The 20,612-nt window shown below is 43.5% G+C and overlaps 1 pseudogene; it reads left to right on the forward strand.

Moving 5' to 3' along the window:
• Positions 1–5,676: 5,676 nt before the first annotated feature.
• LOC130036057 (calcyclin-binding protein-like) lies at positions 5,677–7,125 on the forward strand (annotated as a pseudogene).
• The last annotated feature ends 13,487 nt before the right edge of the window (positions 7,126–20,612 follow it).

Consider the following 20,612-nt stretch of genomic DNA (forward strand, 5'->3'; position numbering starts at 1 on the left):
GTCCTCAACATCCCTGAGTCTAAATGAAATAAGCAGAAATGGACTTGGGGATGACACAGTTTGGTATATTCAAGAGACACCCAACAGTTCCGGCTTTTCTCAGAGCCTTTCTGTTTTTGACCCAAATTCCAGCTAGAAACTAAGCCATTCCCAAGCAAATAAAACAACAGATAGGGGAAGCAGGGGAGGCCACAAAAAGGGAAAGGATATTTTCCCACCAGATTGATATAGCACTAAGATATCCAAGATCTCATGTAACATTTCAATGGTAGTGGTGTGCAGTAACTTCCTACATCATTACTATACATTTTGACATTATCATGATCATATTACCTAAACTCTAATAAAAATATAAAATTTAAAATTATCTCAACAAAATTGGGACAGATGGAACATTACTCAAGAGAGTAATATCCATTTACAACAAACCCACAGCCAACATCAGACTCTATAGCAAAAAAACTAAAGTCTTCACCCTTACATAGGCACAGGATAAAAAACCCACTTCCACCACTACTATTTTTTTATGACTAAGCAAAGAACTTCCAGTTTTTATTTTTAAAACATTTAAGAACAATCATACAACCAAATCTTTAAAAAAAAAACTAAGATGGCTTAATTTATAATAAAAACAACTTAAACTATTAGCCCTTTTATTTAGGGCAAGAAGGCCAATATTTCCATTTAAACAGCAGATTTACACAACTGACAATTTCATTCCTATATGATGGCACAGAAACACAAGCCATGAAGCTCCCATTGGGAGCCCGCCTTCCCTCTACAGTATAATTCAGACATTTGCTTCTAGGTCAGTCCTCAGGCTTTTAAAAACCACTAGTCTTATTTTTAAAAAGGTCAACAAGCAGTCAGCATTCCCACCAGCAGTGAAGGAGGGTCCCTTTCTCGCCACATCCGCACCAGCACCGGTTGCTTTTGTTCTTGTGGATGTGGGCCAGTCTCTGTGGTGTGAAATGATATCTCATTGTGGTTTTGATCTGCATCTCCCTGGTGATTAATGATGTGTAGCATTTTCTCATGCGCCTTTTAGCCATTCGGATTTCTTCTTTGAGAAAGTTTCTATTCATTTCATCTCCCCATTTTTTGATGGGGTTGGATGTTTTCTTCCTGTGGGGTTCAACCAGTACTTTGTATATTCTTGATATCAACCCCTACAAGTGGTACTACATGGAAAGTATCACGCTAAGCGAAATGACTCAGAAAGAGAGGGATAGACATAGAAAGATTACACTTATCTGGGGAACACAAAGTAACAAAATAGGAGACTAACACTCAAGAATGGCCAAGATTAGTACCAGGAATGTTGTTCCGTGGCTTGGGGGCCAGCCACACATGCTAGGGGAAAAGGGAGCTCAGATAGAGAAGGGAGCACCAAATAAAGGGTGTTTGGAGAGGATCCTCCCAGGATGGGAGAAGCATGCTGAAAGTAGACTATAGGCCAAACATGATTGCCACTCATTGCCTCTTTTGCAAACCACAGCACCCAAAAAGAGAGAAAGAGAACAAAGGGGAATGCCCTACCACAGAGGCAGGGGGGGATAGGTGGCATGGGGGGTGGGAGGGATACTGGGATCCGTGATGGTGGGAAATGGGCACTGGTGGAGGGATGGGTATTTGATCAATGTATAATTGAAACCCGAGCACAAAAATTCGTAAGTCTACAACTGTACCCCATGGTGTCTCACTAATAAAAATTTTTTTAAAAAAGAAAAAAAAAAGGTCAACAACTATTCTGATGGCAAACATTAAACATAATGTACAAGGATTAGTCCCCTGTTAACCAAAGCCTAAATGGTTTCTCTAATTGTCCTTGCTTCTTGCAATTTATTAGCAGAGATATGAAATTCAAGAAGTAAAATGCATTATACTTTAGGTTCTTGGCTGCAGTATGAACGAAAATGTAAAGCCAAAGTGAGAATGTCCACAAATTTTGGAATGGAAAAAAAATATCTCTTGAAAGTATTTCTCGGGGGATGCCAGGGATCAACCCTGAGTTGGCCACACGTAAGGCAACTACCCTTCACCTGATTGCTCGGGCCCCAACAGGTCTTACTTGTGTAGAAGAACCTGACTTTCTACAAGTAGGCTGGTGGCTTTCATGCCATGGCTGTGGATGCTACCTCGAGGTGGCAGTGGTGGGGCTGGGGCTGGGGAGAGCAGGGCTGGCTCTGGCATAGCAGACTCTGAGTCAGGGACTTATCCAGCTTGCCGGTCTTGGCCTCCAGAGCAATGGCCTTGGGGTCTGGGCCATGTGAGCACCGAGTGGAGAGGTTGTGGTGCAGGCCTGAGATCTCCCAGCTCATGGGGACAGAGTAGGCTATGCAGTCCTGATTCTGCTTCCACCACAAGGTCAGCGAGGGCTGCCTCCCGACAGCTCAGTCATGAGCTTGGCTTCTGAGGACCCCTCTGTTCTCCTCACCCATTCTCCAGAAATCCTGTTCAGATATGCACAGGCAAAATTTCCTCTTTTCTCATAGCTGAGCATTATTCCATTATGAATTTATGCCACATTCTCTTTAACCACTCATTTGTTGTCGGGCATTTTGGTTGTTTTCAAATCTTGGCTAATACAGATATGCTGCACATGTCTTTCCAAATTAATATTTTTGTGTTTTGGGGTCAGATAAATAAGAGTGGAATTACTGGTTATGGAGATCTATTTAAGAGGTCCCCAATCTGTTTTCCAAAGAATAATATCACAAAACAGTATGTAAGTTCACTCTTTTTCTCTTATTACTTTCTTTAGCTTGAATATAAGTATGGCTGTCAGTGCTTTTGTGAGGCTACCATTTGCTTGTCTGATTGTCTTCCAAGCTTTTTCTCTGAACTGTGATTTAGCAGGAGAGCTCAGACATGTCTCTTGTAGGCAACAGAAGGTTGGATTTTGTTTCCAGAGCCATTGTGCTTTTTTATAAAATAGCTGAGTCCACAGGCTCGTCCTTCACGCCCTACCGAGGCCACGAATTGCCCCCCACAAGCGGTTCTCTGGCACGGCCATGGCTCCAGAGGCAAAAGGACTTAATCCAGAGCCTGGCAGCTTGCAGCAGAAAAGTAAATGGACCATGCGTTAAACTATCGCTTGGGTGTCTCTCCCTTCCGCCCCCCCCCCCCCCACCCCGGCAGCAAGGTGGCCGCTGCCTCAGAGCTTATTGGAAAGCCAGGTATGATCCAGTGATGACGGGGCAACTGCAGTCTCATGGGAAGGGGGGCCATACCGACTCTCCTTCACGTCCTACTGAGGCCACGAGTTGCCCCCCACGAGCCGCTCTCTGGCATGGCCATAACACCAGACGCACAGAACCCAATTTCGTAATTATCTGGCTCTTGGCAGAAATCCTTCCCAACTTAACTAGTAAAATATCAGAAATACAATGGTACTCATAACACGCTATAGAAAACAAATTATTTCACAATGCCTTTTCAGCAGCTCTGATTGTTGAGGAGGGAATTCTAAACAATAATGGTACATCTTTTGTCGAAATAATGAATGTAATCAAAGTAGATAGAGAGTTAAGTAGAAATCATCTGCCTCACAGGCCTTGGAGTGGGGTATATTGGTGTTCTTGGTGGTGAAAAATAAGTACTGGTGAAGGGAAAGGTGTTTGATCATTGTATGACTGAGACTTAATCTTGAAAGCTTTGTAACTTTTCCCACAGTGATTCAATAAATAAATATAACAAAAAAAAAGAAAGAAAGAAAGTATTTCTCTATCCTTGCCTCCAAGTGAAGACAAAAAATTCACAGCAGTTTAGAGGATGATGTAAGATTCGGGGCCCACTAAAATATCTATTGATCCTACTGTACTCTTAAAGTGAAAATGATTTTAATATTTTGTTATGGAGAGCCTATAGTAAGCTGCTGGAGTTCACACAGTATTTGACAGATTCGTTTATATTAAACACAGTTGCCTTTAAACACAATATCTTATTTCCATACTCAAGGAGAACAACTGTTAAACACAAACACGCATGAAGTAATATGTAATTGATCATAGTGGGCCAGGCACTTAACTTGGGAAAAGAATCATATTTTGAGGTAAACTAGAGTTGTTTTCAACAGTCACAAAAACATACTATTAGAAAAAAACCATTTTATATACCTAACTGAAGCTATTCAGTCTTTAGGAGTTTGTCACTTAACTGTGCCAAAATTCTCAATAAAAGTACATTTTCCTAAGAAATTATTACAGAAACATTTCAAATGCAAATTCTGGCCAGTGTAGATAATCTGCTTAGAACTAGCTTAAGAAAACAGAAGATACATATGAAGGCTTTGGTTCCAGAGCCCCAACTGAGTATCTCTTTCCCCGTGTTTGAGAAAAGGCAGATAAGAGGAAGCCAAAGAACATATTTTGACAACTAAGGTGGTAAAGTCTTAATCCAGCTTCAGCAAATTAGAGCAATGCTCTAAGAAGGAGAAGGAACAAAGGAACAAAGTATTTCTGCTTACAGAAAATGATACTCAGGAATACAACTCTCAGGATTTATCATACTCTGGGCACCGTATATGATCTCCCTTCTCTTGAATTTATTTAAAGGCAATGCAGTGTTTGCTTAATATATGAAAGTTCATGTTAAAAAAAAAAGGACCTTAGTACAATATTTTTTGTGGGGGGGGAGTGGGAAGCGGCACACCCAGCAATGTTCAGGGATCATACTTGGTGGTGCTGGGGAACCATTGTGGGAGTGAGTGAGTGAGTGAGTGAGTGAATGAGTGAACCATGATCAGCCATGTGAAAGGCAAGCACCTTAAACCCTATTATGGTAAGTATTAATACTTAATAAGTATTAATTAGAAGACCAGAACAAAAGGGGATCATTAAAAATTTTTTTTTAATTTCAAATTTTTTGGTCACACTGGCTGTGCTCAAGGTTTACTCTTGCCTATGCACTCAGGAATCACTCCTGGAAGGCTTGGAGGAGGGATGGGGTGGGGGGAGGTCATTTTTTTAATAGTCTTTTATCAAAAGTTATTTAAATTTACTCTTTATTAGAATTAACAGGAAATTATCTGCAAACGGAAAAGTCAAATCTTCTAGTCCCTTCTTGAACTTTCTTGAACTGCAGTTTTGATTTGACGTCTACTTTCGAACAAACTTATTAGCTTTATTATCTAGTATGCACAGACTGCCGGTAATCACCAGGGCATTTCAAACCCTTCAAAGAACAGAATGAAGGAAAAAAACTCAAATTTTGATCTAAGACATCATCATTCTCAAAAATATGAGAAACAAAAGTGCATTTATCTTTGACACAATGAGACAAGCTCAGGGTGGTATGGCCTTAGTGAGTTTAACCGAGTTTCTACATGGCCAAGAGTAGGTCAACCACTACTATTTAATATATTCTTGGAAGGCCCTGTCACAGCAATTAGATAAGAAAAATAAATCAAAGAATCCAAATTGGAAAAGAAAAAGTCAAACCAACCCAGGCACAGGGCATGATAATATCCACAAAAGACACAAAAATTCCACTTTAAAATTTTTGAAAAACTCTTCCATCTTGACTCACAAGACATAAGCGGTGCCTGGGGTGTGGGCTGGGCAGGGCCACATGTCCTGGGGAGCGGTGCTGGGGCAGGCTTGTGAAGGTTCCAGACACACCGCATGCGCAGGGCCACCTCGCTCCAGAGCTGCGGTGTCCGGGGCACAGCCTGCCATGGCGTCAGTCATGGAGAAGCTATAGAAAGATCCAGAAGAAGTGAAGGTACTGCTGGGAAAGACTTCCAGAAAGAGAATCTGCGATACCCTTACAGCAGAGAAGTCTAAGCTTGAAACAGAGATCAAGAACAAGCCGCAGCCACAGTCACAGAAGAAAACAGATGTTGTCAGCAGTGAGAAGTGCATGGCTCTGGTGGTGCCCGTGACCACAGGCTACACATGTGAGGGACAGGCCCAAAATGGACCACCAAAATTAATCTAGCTTAGCTTAACAGGAACCCACATTGCAAAATAACTGGTTTTTCTGCCCCTGAGCAAGGAATTCAGATACAGATGTCCCGAGTTGCAAGTCACGAGAAAGGGGGATGGGGGGTCAGACCAGATAACCAGATGTCTCTCACAAGACCCATGTCACAAGACCCAGGACTTCCATAAAAACCAGGATGTTCCTAAGCACTGACGCAAATGCTGATCTTTATACTATAGGCTAAAGAGTGATGTACTTTAAAATGGATTGGTCAGGAAAGTATGGGTTATTACAAATCTATTGGCTATGAAATGCGCGGGCTCTGCTGTAATGACTGAGGAGGGCCTATATAAAATCTCCTATGAAGAAGCGAGGGGTCTTTACCCAACCTGCCGAACCTGCGTTTTTGTGTAGGCAGTTGGACCCTGACTAGCCAGTCTTACAATAAACCCTGCTTGCTGTTTGCAGTCTCTGGAGTCTCTTTGTCATTAGAGGGAGATTTCTATCCGCACCCTAACATAGGGTGAAGATCAGTTATTACAGGTGGGCCCAGTCTGATAAGTTCGTGAAGATCTACATCACCTTGGCTGGAGTGCACCAGTGCGTTCCCCATGCCCCCCTCCAAGAGCGTGCAGGTGTGCTTCATAGAGAGGTCATTCGAGCTTCTGGTCAAGAACCTAAACGGGAAGAACCACTTGATGATCGTGAACAATCTCCTGAAACCCATCTCTGTAGAAGGCTGTTCAAAAAAGGTCAAGACTGATACAGTTCTGGGCTGGAGCAATAGCACAGCAGGTACGGCGTTTGCCTTGCATGCACCTGACCCGGGTTCAATTCCCAGCATCCCATATAGTCCCCTGAGCACCGCCAGGAGTTATTCCTGAGCACAAAGCCAGGAGTAACCCCTGTGCACCACTAGGTGTGACCCAAAAAGCAAAAAAAAAAAAAAAAAAGACTTAAACTGATACAGTTCTGATCTTGTGTAGAATGAAAGCCAAGAACGCATGGTGGGAATACCTGACTCAGGACTGCAAAGAGAAAGAAAAGTCCTCCTATGACATTAAGACAGATCCTAGCGAGGGACTAATGAATGTTCTGAAGAAAATTTATGAAGACGGAGATGATGACATGAAGCAAACCATTAATAATCTCAACTGGGTGGAGTCGAGAGAGAAGCAAGTCAAGGAGACAGAGTTTTGAGGCTTTGAGTCCAAGTTTGGGGACTCTGACACTGCGGTATTAATGTTTCCAGTGAGGAAATGTTGCAGAGCTGAACCAGTATATTCGACAGCGATTCCCAGCCTGTTCTTTCTTTCCTACTCAAGAGTTTATTTAAATAATAAGTTTATTGAATACTTCCTCCAAAGATGGTTTCCATAATACCCACTTTTTGTTCAAGAAAGGATAATACTGTTTTCTCCCGGGGAATGTAAATAAACAAGTTTTACCTAAAAAAAAAAGTACCAGAAGAAATTAATCAGTTATGCAAAGTAGAAGGATACAAAACAAATACACAAAAATTTGTTGTGTTTCTATATATAAAAAAATGAACTAGAACAAAAGAAGATAAAAAAAAGAACTTAATGTTCAAAGACATCAGATACCAAAGAATCAACTTAACAAAGGATATGAAAGGAATAGAAGACACCAGGATATAGAAAAATATTCCATGTTCGAGAATCGGAAGATTTAATATTTTCAAAATATTTATCCTGACCAGGCAATAAACATTTAATAAAATCGTTATCAAAATCCCAATACTCCTCAAGGAATCACAACAAGAACTACTAAAATTTGTATGAACACATAAAAATCCCAAAAATAAACAAACCCATTTTGGACAAAAAAATAAAACCTTGAGAGGTATCAAAGTCCCTGATTTAAACTTTACTATGGAGCTATAGTAATTAAAGGATCTTGGTACAAGGATAAATATGGTATGACAGAACAATGGATCAGAACTGGAATCCCAGTGATAAATCCTCAGCTACTTGGACAGTTAACCTTTGAAGAGGGAATTAGCTGCCTAAAGTGGAGCAAGGAAATTTCTTTAATAAATGGTGTAGGGGAAATTGGATAACCACTTGTGAAAGAATAAAACTGCATCCAGAGAATTTCTTTGTCAATGGAAAGTTATCCCTGCTACCCAATTTCTTTGGGAATTGTGGAATTCAGGCTTGACCAAATATTTGTTCTTTGCAGAAAGAAAAAAAAAGTAGTTCTAGCTAACACGCAGGTATAGGATAACACTGTTTTGTCCTTCCTGCATAGCATCAGGTAGTTTAGGTTTATTGGGTTCCTCCCATCACGGTGTTCCCAATCCTCTGGGTTTATTTGTAACTTCTTTTTTTGTGCTCTGTTGACTTGTAAATATTGTTTTTCTCTTCTCCCTTTGCATAGTTTATTCAGAGCAATGTCCTTTTTGGACACAAGAAGACATGTTTTTGTAACGTGACTCTCAGTGACATTTCCCTCCATGGCATCTGTTCTCTCACCTAAGCCTCAGTTGCCCTTTCTTCCTACCGCCCCCCAAAGCAGGGTCCCGATGAGGGACTGGATGGAACCAGGGCAAGCTGTAAGGTATGTGCTACCCTGGCATCGAGATGGGCCTGGCCAAATAGCCATAATGCTTAACTATAAGTTAAGAGCTTGGTCATGAACAAATGCTGCTATGATCCAAAGGTAATAACTAGATTTGGACCCTGCTAGGGTTAGGAATGATTAATCTGGCCTGAGCGCTGTAGTCTGAGTCTGTGGCAAGATGTTCCCAGGTGAGCTGCCCTACAAGTCTCAATGTTATCTCTTACTGTGTCCATACAAAAATAACTAGTATTAAAATGTTGATAGTTATTGGACTGAGGAAAGGAAAAAAACACCTTAGGACATTTTTTGCCTGGGGCAGTCAGGAAGGGCTTTAGAATACCTTTCAGGTGACCCCTCAGGAAGGGCTTTTTTATGTTGATTTTGCTACCTGACTGGGTGCAGTATCAGCCCAGAGTGCAAGAGAGTTGGAGAGACAGGAGAGTTGGAGAGAGGCAGAGGAGAGACATGAATGAATGAAGAGAGGATTGGAATAAATTGCAAGACCAACAGCCTGGCTCTTGTCTCTTCCTTCACCTGCCCTTGGCCAACAGCCGTCCAGATCCAGGCCACACATGCAGAGTCTCAAGAGCACCAAACACGGGCAGTGAGACAGAGCCGTCCAGAGAGACCGCGAACACACAACCTTCCACGTATTTAGTTTTTTACATTCAGGTTCCTTCTCCTCTGTTCTGCTGCCTAACCTTATGGCAGCAGGGAACATGGGAAAAAATCAGAACAATGATGCAAGAAAGTGTATTTGGGAAGTACACAGAGAGAGAAATAGTTTGAGACATAAGAGAGTATTCAACCATTTCCAGAGTGGAAAGAGCCAAGTACACAATCCCCAGCAGAGATGCAAACAAATACCCAAGATGGAGAATGCACCAGAGAGCACAGGCTCAGGCAGGGATCCTGGCCACCTCTGAAGAAGCTGAAATGCAGCCTTGTGCTCCTTCAAGCTACTTTATATGTTCAGATTTCTCAAACTGACCCCTAAAGTCTCATACTAGAATGGTGACCAAGAGGCAGAGCTTGGATCTCTTGAAGTTCTCCTTTGATATTCTTACAGTTCCTGCAGTCTGAGCCGCTCCCCTTAGGGGATCCAGTCACTCTCTGGAAATGAAGTTCTGTTTTTTATAGCTTTTCTGGGCTTCTCACATGAGTCCCATACTTCAAAGGCCTTCATCCCTCTATGCTGGTTTCCCCTTTGATAAAAGCTCCTTTATTTGCCTATTTATTTATTTAACTCCAAATGCAACAGTTATGTGCACCTAAGTCGAAAAGTGAACATGACGAATGACCTGGCACCTGAGTTGCACAGGAGGAAGAGAGAGGCTTGGAACACCTTCAAGAGCATCAAAGAAATAGCTAAGAGGACAAAGAACCTCGGCTCTGAGCACATCTCTTTGATTTCATTGTTCTTCCTGCATTAACATATGCCTCAGAGACCTGGGCCCTATGAAAACAGGATGAGAACGTTATTCAGGTCTCTCAAAGAGGAATCGAAAGAGCTATACTTGGAGTATCACGCTTCACTTAAATGAGAGAAAGAATCTAGAGTTTTGACCTCTGTCAACGCTCAAGAATCAGGGTCGCTGTTGTGTTTGCCAAGGCATTGAAAATCAGATGGGCTGGACACGTAATAAGATTTAGAGATGAACACTGGACTAGAGCCATTACCGACTGGATTCCACAGGACGTCCAAAGATCACATGGATGCCCACCTACGAGATGGTCAGACTTCTTCGTCAAGACCCTGAACAATCGGTTTGAGGCTTTTCATGTTCCTAGAACGAGCAGATGCCACTGGGCTACACTAGCATGCAACAGGGATGAATGGATACGTTACTGGTGCCCACTCAAGCAAATCGATGAGTAACGGGATATCAAGTGACCAAGTGATTTGCCTACAATCAAATTCCTTATATCAAAAGGTACAAGTTTAGTGGAAGGGGGACAAATGTGAATAATACAATAAATAAGGGTACCTAAAATTCACAAAGGCACCCCAGAGACTATTGCTATAGGCTCTTAGAGTGGGGGGAAATGATTCTGAAGAATGTGGGAGCTTCCATCACCCTTCGCCACGTAATGTGAGCAGGTCCAGGGACTCCTACAAACTACATCACAATTAAGAGGTTGTTATCAGTCAAAGTCCAATCAGGAGAGATAAACCACCTAAATTATTTGAAGAGGGAAAAACTGATATAAAAAATTATTAACTAGTAAGAGGTAGTTTTCTACTAAAGAAAGCAAAGAAAACTTTAAGGAGCATAGAAATAGCATGTGTGGGGAGCAGATACTCCCTCTAGAGCTGGGGCAGTCTCCCAATGAACGGAGAACTTTAGGAGACGACCCTTAAATTGAAGAATATGGAACTTTGGCCTGGGGAAGGTCATGAAGTTCACTATTATGCCACAGACCAAGGGCGCTGAGCAGAAGTTCACCACTTTTAACTGACAAGATTATCTCTGGATACAACCTATGTCAGTGTTAATTAATTTTAATTAATTAATTAAAGGCCCTCCCGTTGCTCATCGATTTACTCGAGCAGGCCCAGTAACGTCTCCATTGGAGACTTTTTTGTTACTGTGTCTGGCATATCGAATACGGCACGGGGAGCTTGCCAGGCTCTGCCGTGTGGGCGAGATACTCTCAGTAGCTTGCCGGGCTCTCTGAGAGGGGCTGAGGAATCGAACTTGGGTTGGCCATGTTGGCTGCGTGCAAGGCAAACGCCCTACCACTGTGCTATGTCAGTGTTAGACATGACCATTAAAAGAGGGGAGAGAACAGGCCTTCTGATCACAATGGCATCACATCTTAGCTTCAGGAAGAAAAGTACCAGAACTAGAAGACAAGCCATTTCTTTATCTTGAGGGAGGCAGAAAGATAGGAGAAGGTCCATCAATAGAATTTCTGAGAAGTAATAAATCCAGTAGCCTCAAAGATACAAAAATTAAGGCCTAGGCCTGATTTAATCTTCCTGGTGCCAGTGACAGACCAGGAGGAGACACAAACTTCAGCAGAGACAGAGGCTGCAAATAAGGACCTGAAGAAGATTAATGACACCTGAACGACCCCCACCTCTGCCAGAGAAACTCTAGATAAAGCAACATTCCTTAGCAACCACCCTAGCAATGAACTCTTACCTAGCTAGAAATCCCCCACTTAGAGGCAGGTTGGAAAAACCTTCTAAAAGTCAACTTGAACAAAGAAAGGGTGCACATATGCTGCCTGAGCCCATGTGCTGCTTGTGCCCACATGTGTCATGAGGTTCTCTCCATCTTTAGAGAAGCCTGGCTTCACCCTTGAGTGTGTTGCTTTCTCTCATTTTCTCTCCCTCCTTCACCTTCCTAAAAAACTCCATATAAAATATGCTTTTATCATGCTAAAAGTAGTCTATAGACCAAACATGATTGCCACTCAATGCCTCTCTTGCAAAACACAGTACCCAAAAGAAGAGAGAGAGAACAAGGGGGAATACCCTGCCACAGAGGCAGGGTGGGACGGGGGGGATGGGGGGGGGGCTGGGACCCGTGGTGGTGGATGATGGGCAATGGTGGAGGGATGGGTACTTGATCATTGTATAACTGAAACCCAAGCACAAAATTTGTAACTCTATAACTGTACCTCATGATGTTTCACTAATAAAAAAAGAAAAAAATATATGCTTTTACTTCACTGCTCATCCGCTCCTGAAATTCCTTTTAGCGAGGAAGACAAGTGCCTATAATCTCTGGGTAAAGGCCTAGGACTGACTCTCCTTTTCTGAAAAGAGCAAATACTCACTCCATCCTGAGGCCTAGTCTTTCCAACTGGTCCCCAGGTGGCAGAGGTGGATCAGGAGAAAGTGACCTTCTCTCTCCTCTCTGCCTCACATAAACCACCATGGGAGCCCACAAACTTCAGTCTGTGACATGAGCGCCCCATGCACATTGCTGACAAAAGCTAATACTGTCAGATGGCAGACAGGAAACAGTTAAGAACTCGCTCCAATATCACACAGCATGGCACAGCAGGGGACACTTGGACTGAAAGGCTGTTAGTTGATGGCTGTTAGTTGATGGCAACCTTTGGTCCACTTAGTCTTCATACACATTATTTACTTGCATTTTAATTTCATGCAAACCTTACACTTTCTGTGGCTTTGTGTTTTGTTTTGTTTTGTATGGGGGGGTTCCTTTTGTTCTGTTTTTTAGTTTTGGGGTGTTGGCAATCAAATCCAAGGTCTCATACATTCAAGACAAGCACTCTAGCACTGACCTACATACCTGACTCCAAACACTACATTTTCACCCATCAAGACAAAGCTTACCTTACAAGTGAAACATTTTTCACCTGGCAGGGTGTTTGCTTAGCACAGAGTCAACCCAAGTTCTATCCCCAGCACCTGATATGGTCTCCTGAACACCACCAAGTGTGATCCCTGAGCACAGAGCCCTGCACACTGCTGAGTGTGGTTCAAAAGCAAACAAAACAAACCTCTCACACTTTCCCAAGAATGAGAAGACACACAGTCTGAGTGTAATCAAAACAACTGCTGTTTGTTCCTCAAATTCAGTCACAATCTTTTTACCTATGGTATTTTCTAAAAACAATATTATAAAGTCAGAGAAATAGTACCGGTTAAGATCTTTGCTTGGCAAAAGACTGATCATAGTTAGACTCCTAACTCATCACTGTTTGAAGTGACCTCTGAGCACAGAGCCAGGAGTAAGCCTTGAGTGGTACTGGAAAAGGACTAAATCTCTCCCCCAAGAAAAACAATGTTAGAAATATTATTATGAAAGTCATAAAAGGTACTATTCAAATTATAAACATTATCAACCAAAGAAAGGAAAAATTCAGTAAATATATGCAGATAAGTACAGACATAAAAAGGACAAAATGCAGACATCACATTGCTTTTTACCTAAAACGTTCAAAGCCTAGGTCAGGGTCAATATACCGCAGGTTATTGTTCCCTACATAGCTGAAAGAACATACCTTCAGTAAACATTTCTGAAGATATGAGTCTTCAAAAGCCTGCTTCCCTTTGTCCCCTGTTAACTTTTACTTGGCATTACAAAGCTTTCTGCAATTTACTCTGCACCTAAAATTCTTTTAGTGTGGGACTGAAGTGATAGTACAGCGGCTAAGAGACTTACCTTGCACACTGCCAGCCAGGTTAAATCCCAGGTATCCCATATAGTCCCCTGAACCACATCAGATGTGATTTCTGAGCACAAGAGCCAGAGAAAGCCCTAAGAACAGTCAGGTGTGACCCAAAGAAACAAACAAAATTTTCCTAGTCACATCTTCATTTGATAGCAGTTTTCTTTACATCTAATGTTGACATTATTTTTGTTAATGGGAAACCAGTTCCTGCACCTGAATCCATAAATGAACAAAACATGAGTTTTTTATGTTAACAAAAAATTACTGCTATTACAATCACAAAGAAACAGAGAGAGAGCCATAATAAATTGAATCAGAAATAAGAATGGGGATATCACAACAGAAACTAAAGAAATTCAAGAGATCATTAGAGACTACTTTGAAAGTCTGTATGCCACGAAACACGAGATCCTAGAAGAAATGGATAAATTCCTGAATTCCTATCATCTCCCAATGCTGAATCAAGAAGATATACAGTACCTGAATAGACCTATTCACATCAAGGAAATTGAAACTGTAATCAAGAGTCTTCCCAAAAACAAAAGCCCAGGCCCAGATGGATTTACTAGCGAATTTTTCCAAACATTTAAAGAGGACCTATTGCCAGTTCTTCTCAAGCTTTTCCAGGAAATTGAAAAAACAGAAACTCTCCCAAACAGTTTCTATGAAGCCCATATCTCTCTAATACCAAAAGGAAACAAAGAGACCACAAGAAAGGAAAACTACAGGCCGATATCACTGATGAACACGGATGCGAAGATTCTCAACAAAATATTAGCCAATAGAATTCAACAACTCATCAAAAAGATCATACATCATGACCAAGTGGGATTCATCCCAGGGATGCAAGGATGGTTCAACATTCGGAAATCAATCAACATAATCCATCATATCAACAAAAGAAAAGATAAAAATCATATGATCATATCAATAGATGCAGAGAAAGCATCTGACAAGATCCAGAACCCATTCATGATGAAAACCCTTGCCAAAATGGGGATACAGGGAACTTTCCTCAACATAGTTAAAGCCATCTACCACAAACCTACAGCAAACATCATCCTCAATGGGAAAAAACTGAGAGCCTTCCCCCTAAGGTCAGGGACGAGACAAGGATACCCACTCTCTCCACTACTGTTTAATATAGTACTGGAAGTACTTGCAATAGCGATTAGGCAAGAAAAGATATTAAGGGCATCCAGATAGGGAAAGAAGAAATTAAGCTCTCACTATTCGCAGATGATATGATACTATACTTAGAGAACCCTAAAACCTCTACCAAGAAACTCCTAGAAACAATAGACTTGTATAGTAAAGTGACAGGCTATAAAACCAATACCCAAAAATCCATTGCTTTCCTATACGCAAATAGCGAAAGAGAAGAAAGTGACATGAAGAAAACAATCCCATTCACAATTGTGCCCCAGAAAATCAAGTACCTAGGAATCAGCTTAACTAAGGAAGTAAAGGACCTGTACAAAGAAAACTACAAAACGCTACTTCAGGAAATAAAAGAGGACATGAGGAAATGGAAAAATATCCCCTGTTCATGGATGGGGAGAATCAACATTGTCAAAATGGCAATACTTCCCAAAGCACTGTACAAATTCAATGCAATCCCTATAAGGATACCCATGACATTCTTCAAAGAAATGGAGCAAACACTCCTGAAATTATATGGAACAATAAGCCCCAACGAATAGCTAAATCAATTCTTGGGAAAAAGAAAATGGGAGGAATCAACCTCCCTAACTTCAAACTCTACTACAAGGCAATAATAATTAAAACAGCATGGTACTGGAACAAAGGCAGAGCTGCAGACCAATGGAACAGAGTTGAATATACTGACATTTCCTCCCAAACATATAATCATCTAATCTTTGATAATGGGGCAAGAAAAGTGAAATGGAACAGGGAAAGCCTCTTTAATAAACTGTGCTGGCAAAACTGGATGGCTACATGCAAAAAAGTGGGCTCAGATCTCAGCCTAACGCCATGCACAAAAGTAAGATCAAAATGGATTTATGACCTCAACATCAGACCAGAATCCATAATGTTTATTGAAGACAAAGTCGGCAAAACTCTCCATGATATTGAAGCTAATGGTATCTTCAAAGATGTCATGCCACTGGCCGAGCAAGTGAAAACAGAGATAGACAAATGGGACTATCTTAAACTAAGAAGCTTCTGCACCTCAAAAGAAACAGTGACCAAAATACAAAGACAGCCTACAGAATGGGAAAGGATATTCACCAAATACACATCCAACAAGGGGTTGATATCAAGGATATACAAGGTACTGGTTGAACTCCACAAGAAGAAATCACCCAACCCCATAAAAATATGGGACGCCACAGCCCGCCCCCCAGCGCCATCTTCACAGCCTTTAGCCGAAGAGAAGGACAACATGGAGGGCGGGATCCACAGATCCCGAAGGAAAAAAAAAAAAACAGGTTCCAAAAAGAGCCGAGATCATCGGGAAGTCCCAGATCGGGTAGGTACCGCATCCCGCCTCCCCCAGATGGAACCCCGGTGACCAGAAACCTCTACAAGCACAGCTCGAGTATGCGGGAACTAGGACTTTTCCTCAAAAATGCCGGGACTACAACTCCCAGGTAACCTCAGATTCCGGAAGTCACGCCCACAGCCCGCCCCCCAGCGCCATCTTGACAGCATTTAGCCGAAGAGAAGGACAACATGGAGGGCGGGATCCACAGATCCCGAAGGAAAAAAAAAAAAAAACAGGTTCCAAAAAGAGCCGAGATCATCGGGAAGTCCCAGATCGGGTAGGTACCGCATCCCGCCTCCCCCAGATGGAACCCCGGTGACCAGAAACCTCTACAAGCACAGCTCGAGTATGCGGGAACTAGGACTTTTCCTCAAAACCGCGCGGCCGCTTATCGCGCAACATCTCTCTATATACAAAGTGATCCATGGGAAGTAAACCACCTAACGTTTCTCTCTGAAAATCATAGTTAAGCTTTGAGCACGGCCACAGCCCCAGAAACACAAGTACTTAATGCAGAACCCAGCAGCTTGGAGCAGAAAAGTGAACGGGTTATGTGTTAACCCAGGCCATCAAGTCTGCCAGAGGGGAAAGGGTGTTGGTCCCTTCCGCCCTCCCCCCTCTGGAAAGAAAGGTGGCGGCCACATGGGAGCCTTGTGGACAGCAGGTATGAGCCGGGGGTGTGGGGGCAACTAAAACCTCATGGGAAGGGGGGCGTTCCGGTCCGTCCTTCACACCCTACCGAGGCCACCAGTTGCCCCCCACGAGCGGCTCTCCAGCACGGCCACAGCCCCAGAAGCACAAGGACTTAATGCAGAACCCAGCAGCTTGGAGCAGAAAAGTGAAAGGACTATGCGTTAATCCAGGCCATCAAATCTGCTGGAGGGGAAAGGGTGTTGCCCCATTCACCCTCTCCTCTCTGGAAAGAAAGATGGCGGCCACATGGGAGCCTTGTGGACAGCAGGCATGAGCCGGGGGAGCGGGGGCGACTAAAACCTCATGGGAAGGGGGGCGTTCCGGTCCGTCCTTCACGCCCTACCGAGGCCACCAGTTGCCCCCCACGAGCGGCTCTCCAGCACGGCCACAGCCCCAGAAGCACAAGGACTTAATGCAGAACCCAGCAGCTTGGAGCAGAAAAGTGAAAGGACTATGCGTTAATCCAGGCCATCATGTCTGCCCGGAGGGGAAAGGGTGTTGGTCCCTTCCGCCCTCCTCCCTCTGGAAAGAAAGGTGGCGGCCACATGGGAGCCTTGTGGACAGCAGGTATGAGCCAGGGGTGTGGGGGCGACTAAAACCTCATGGGAAGGGGGGCGTTCCGGTCCGTCCTTCACGCCCTACCGAGGCCACCAGTTGCCCCCCACGAGCGGCTCTCCAGCACGGCCACAGCCCCAGAAACACAAGGATTTAATGCAGAACCCAACAGCTTGGAGCAGAAAAGTGAACGGACTATGCATTAATCCAGGCCATCAAATCTGCTGGAGGGGAAAGGGTGTTGCCCCATTCGCCCTCTCCTCTCTGGAAAGAAAGATGGCGGCCACATGGGAGCCTTGTGGACAGCAGGCATGAGCCGGGGGAGTGGGGGCGACTAAAACCTCATGGGAAGGGGGGCGTTCCGGTCCGTCCTTCACACCCTACCGAGGCCACCAGTTGCCCCCCACGAGCGGCTCTCCAGCACGGCCACAGCCCCAGAAGCACAAGGACTTAATGCAGAACCCAGCAGCTTGGAGCAGAAAAGTGAAAGGACTATGCGTTAATCCAGGCCATCAAGTCTGCCAGAGGGGAAAGGGTGTTGCCCCATTCGCCCTCTCTTCTCTGGAAAGAAGGATGGCGGCCACATGGGAGCCTTGTGGACAGCAGGTATGAGCCGGGGGTGTGGGGGCGACTAAAACCTCATGGGAAGGGGGGCGTTCCGGTCCGTCCTTCACGCCCTACCGAGGTCACCAGTTGCCCCCCGCGAGCGGCTCTCCAGCACGGCCACAGCCCCAGAAGCAGAGGGACTTAATGCAGAACCCGGCAGCTTGGAGCAGAAAAGTGAAAGGACTATGCGTTAATCCAGGCCATCATGTCTGTCCGGAGGGGAAAGGGTGTTGCCCCAGTCGCCTTCTCCTCTCTGGAAAGAAAGATGGCGGCCGCATGGGAGCCTTGTGGACAGCAGGTATGAGCCGGGGGAGTGGGGGGGCGACTAAAACCTCATGGGAAGGGGGGTTTCGGTCCGCCCTTCACGCCCTACCGAGGCCACCAGTTGCCCCCCACTAGCGGCTCTCCAGCACGGCCACGACTCCAGAGCACAGAAACCAATTTCTTAACTATCTGACTTTCAGTATAAATACTTCCAGGGTCAATAAGTAAAATAGCAGAAATCCAAAACCAACATTTAATTCTTGAACCCAGCTGTAGAAAGCAAATCACGTCACAATGCTTTTTCAGCATGTCTGATTTGGGGGGGGGGGGGGGTAAACTCTAAATAATAGTGGTGAATCTTTTATTGAAACAATGAATCTAATCAAAGCAGATAGAGTGTTAACTAGAATTCATCTGCCCCACAGGGACTGGGAGGGGTGGGGGGTGGGGTTTTATTGGGGTTCTTCATGGTAAAAAAAAAAAAGTATTGGTAAAGGGAAATGTGTTTGATATTTGCATGACTGAGACCTAAACCTGAAAGCTTTGTAACCTTTCCCAAGGTGATTCAATAAATAAAAAAAAAATTAAAAAAAAAATATGGGACTAGGAAATGAACAGAAACTTTCACAAAGAAGAAATCCGAATGGCTAAAAGGCACATGAGAAAATGCTCCACATCACTAATCATCAGAGAGATGCAGATCAAAACAACAATGAGATATCATTTCACACCACAGAGACTGGCCCACATCCACAAGAACAAAAGCAACCAGTGCTGGCGCGGATGTGGCGAGAAAGGGACCCTCCCTCACTGCTGGTGGGAATGCCGGCTGGTCCAACCCTTTTGGAAAACAGTATGTACGATTCTCAAAAAATTAGAATTTGATCTCCCATTTGACCCAGCTATAGCACTCCTGGGAGTATATCCCAGAGAGGCAAAAAGGTATAGTCGAAGTGACATCTGCAATTGTTTGTTCATTGCAGCACTCTTTACAATAGCCAGAATCTGGAAAAAACCTGAGTGCCCGAGACAGATGACTGGTTAAAGAAACTTTGGTACATTTACACAATGGAGTACTATGTAGCTGTTAGAAAAGATGAAGTTATGAAATTTACATACAAGTGGTACTACATGGAAAATATCGTGTTAAGCGAAATGAGTCAGAAAGAGCGGGATAGACACAGAAAGATTGCATTCATCTGGGGAACATAAAGCAACAAAAAGGGAGACTAACACCCAGGAATGGCTGAGATTAGTACCAGGAATTTTGCTCCATGACTTGAAGGCCAGCCACACGTGCTAGGTGAAAAGGAAGCTCAGATAGAGAAGAGAGTACCAAATAAAGGGTGTTGTGAGGACCCTCCCAGGGTGGGAGAAGCATACTAAAAGTATTCTATAGACCAAACATGATTGCCACTCAATGCCTCTCTTGCAAAACACAGTACCCAAAAGAAGAGAGAGAAAACAAGGGGGAATGCCTGCCACAGAGGTAGGGTGGGACGGGGGCATGGGGGGTGGGCGGGATGCTGGGACCCGTGGTGGTGGAGGATGGGAACTGGTGGAGGGATGCGTACTTGATAATTGTATAACTGAAACCCAAGCACAAAAATTTATAAGTCTATAACTGTACCTCATGATGTTTCACTAATAAAAAAATTTTTTTTAAAAATTACTGCTATTGGGAAAATAGATGTTTCTCTCTCGCCAGAACAGAAAGTAGAGGAAAATATGAATTTCTTCTTCTATAAAAGATCCATTTATTATTCATTCCCAAGAAAAACTGAATGACCAGCTTTTCTAGGCAGACCCAGATCCCAAATACATAACTGAGGACCCACACTTGATTTCAGTTTCTCTGAACCAATTCAAGCTGCTACAAGTCAACTTCCTTGTATTCTGAAGAGTAATTCAGTACTCATACTTTTGTCCAAAAGTATAAAATTCCCATACCCCCATTTTTATTAACAAAAATAATTCTGTCATTATAGTACAGGTAGGGAATTTGCCTTGCACGTGGCAACCAGGTTCAATCCCTGGCATCCCATTTGTTCCACGAGTAATTCCTGAGTGTAGAGCCAGGAATACCTCCTGAGCATCGTTGGGTGTGACCCCAAAAGAAATATATATATATATATATATATATATATATATATATATATATATCCTAGTAAGGTCTACAGCCAGAGCAACAGAGCAAGACTGCAGTCACACAGGACTCACTGAGAGGCCTTTGGAATAGGGTCTGCAGTTCCTGGAAGAGTCACCAGTAAGGGGAGGGACATTGATGGGGACATGACCTCAGGGTTTCAGTGGAGTAATG

This window comes from Sorex fumeus, unplaced genomic scaffold, assembly GCF_029834395.1.
Source record: "Sorex fumeus unplaced genomic scaffold, SorFum_2.1 ptg000063l, whole genome shotgun sequence".
In the NCBI taxonomy this organism is placed as follows: Eukaryota; Metazoa; Chordata; class Mammalia; order Eulipotyphla; family Soricidae; genus Sorex; species Sorex fumeus.